Source organism: Ostrea edulis, chromosome 1 (genome assembly GCF_947568905.1).
Source record: "Ostrea edulis chromosome 1, xbOstEdul1.1, whole genome shotgun sequence".
NCBI classification, from domain to species: Eukaryota; Metazoa; Mollusca; class Bivalvia; order Ostreida; family Ostreidae; genus Ostrea; species Ostrea edulis.
Window position 1 is genome coordinate 95,295,854 of NC_079164.1, and position 2,500 is coordinate 95,298,353.

The window sequence follows — 2,500 nt, forward strand, 5'->3', positions numbered from 1 at the left end:
CAGGATATTGAAAAGTTATTTCAAGGCACTGTCGACCCATCTCTGCAATATGTTTTCGAAGAACTACATATGATAAGTGCCTAATTTGGCCCCTAAAAATGTGAAAATTCATGTGAAAACTTGAGAGCTTTGAGATACATTTTTATTAAACTTTAATATTTTTGTGACAAAACCCTAATAATGTTCACAACAAATTTCATGCCATTTCTTGTAAGGCCAAAAATATAAATTGCTGTGTTTCTGCTAACACCCAAGTCAAACTTAGAGTAGGTACAGTAGAAAATAAATTCTACTTTCTTTTCTTTCTTCTCTCAAACTTAATTTTAAGATTACACAAGAAAAAAATTCTGAAAACAACCTCCATTCAAGTTGCAGATATATCAACATATTTAACATGAAGGGATATTTTTTCACAATAAATGCAACTTATAAATGAATATACTATGATATAAATTACCTACAAAGTAATTACAAGTGTCAACTCCAAAAATATGTCTCAATAATCTCTTGAACAATATCTTTGAAAAAATTCTGTGGTCCAGGGTCAGTATGGTTAGTGAAAACACAACAATTTTTATTCTAGGCCTAATATGACTTCAGAAATGACACCTTTCATCGTCTGTTGTTTTTCACCTTGAAAATGTACTTTTGTTGAATTTGTCTCAAAAGCATAGATCGACTTTGTGAACACGAAGAATTTTTTTTACACCAATTTGCATATCTTCAAAAATGAAATAACAATATGAACCTTTCTCAGAAAAAGTCACCCTATATTTTATGGAGAGGAAAAAAGTACAAAAGAGGACACTTTCTAATTTAGAAAAGTTGTACATCTTGGGATAATTACATGTATATATGACACACACATATATATCAGAAATTTGTGCAAAGACTCATCATCAAAATAAAGCTACCTTTGCTTTACAAAAATTGAAAGACATCCTTACATGGGTCAAATCATAGGCCCTTACCATATACGACAGTTCTTTCTGGAAAAATGTTTCAAAATATTATGGCAACTTTCTAAGTCATACTCATTTGAATGAACTATTTGATTATAAAACGTATTTAAACTGTGGAGACGACACTTTCAACCAGTTGAACTTGTTTTGTGGCATGCAAAAAGTTTATTTCTCTCAATTCAAAGATCAAAACACACTCTGAAAGCAATATATCTGATTATGTTTTCATGAATTCCAATTTTGCCATTTAAGAGTCCACGTGCCTTTATGTTATAAAGGAGGATACAACACATAAAATTGTTTTCTGTGTACTTATATGTACGAAAGAAAAAAAAATCTATTTTTATCGAACTCAGAACTATGTAACCATTTCATATACATGTATAATCATGAATGAGATCCAAAAATGGCACACTTTCTTTCTTCATCAGATGAATTCAATGAAAGGTGAGGTGTGCAGGACTAGGGTGTTTTAGGCTTCTTATCAGGAGTTACATTCCTTTTCTGTATTAAAGCAATTTACTACACATAAAGTTACATGTAAGTTTCTGGTACTACCATAAATCATAATATCTAGAACTTTCTCCCTTTTTACAAGAATATCAAATCTACCCCGTCAAAGATATTTAAATCAAACAACACTTAAGGGAAAGATCAAATGACCAATGTTGGATAAAAATCCAAATTCAAATATTTGGGAGGGTGTGTGTGTTAAAAACTCCAGTAAGTTTAATGTCATTTGACATCAATTTTCATTTTATCATTTTCAACATTCTTAAGGAAAGGGTATGTGAGCGTGTTGATGAAAACTACGGGAATTTAGTTTTTTGTCAGACATTGTACTTTTGATCTTGCCCCTTATGAAACACCTCAATATACAGTACTCTACCCCAATAATAAACGAGGCAGTCACTTTGCATGATGAAAGAACATAATCCTAGAAGATTTTAAAACCGAAATGATTTTAATGATGATACAGTAATCTCTCATAATATTCATTTCATGTTGATTGTGATCGACCCCAATGGTGTGGATAATGCAGTGGTATGTGTGTCAGCCGATGTTTGTATACATAATGCTCATCAGGTTTCAGGTCATATTTACACACTCAGTTGTAATGGGGCACTTTGCATCACAGTATTATTATTCTGTTTGTTTCAATGGAAAAGAAATTTTTCATTTGAGTATTTACTATGTTTGCAGGTTTATTAGGCTTTCTCTATATGTACATATTACACTATCGAGTAGTTCATTTTCAAAAAAAATTCTGATTTTTACATCTCACAAACATGTATCTTGTTGTTGATCTCACTAAATCATAGTCCAGGTATATTGGTTTAACAAGGTACATACTCGTCATAAAAAGCTGATTTTCTTTAAGACTGTCACAAGTGCAGTTTAACTCAGTAGACTTTTACATCTAGTTACATGTACCACTAATATTGGTATCAAACATTCTGCTACATTCAAATGTGTTATCAAAATCGGTACTGCACATGTACCAATCAACAATAGATCTATACTGGACCTGATAAAAA

General features: G+C 31.3%; 1 protein-coding gene across 2 annotated transcripts in view; it reads right to left on the bottom strand.

Annotated features, from left to right (window-relative positions):
- LOC125672872 (E3 ubiquitin-protein ligase ZNRF2-like) overlaps nucleotides 1–2,500 on the bottom strand; it is an 18,620-nt gene that overhangs the window by 1,464 nt on the left and 14,656 nt on the right. For both annotated transcript variants that reach the window (XM_056167115.1, XM_048909088.2), the window contains one exon: nucleotides 1–2,500. This exon is cut by the window's left edge and continues 1,464 nt beyond it; it is cut by the window's right edge. The gene's annotated coding sequence lies outside the window, so the exon portion shown is untranslated.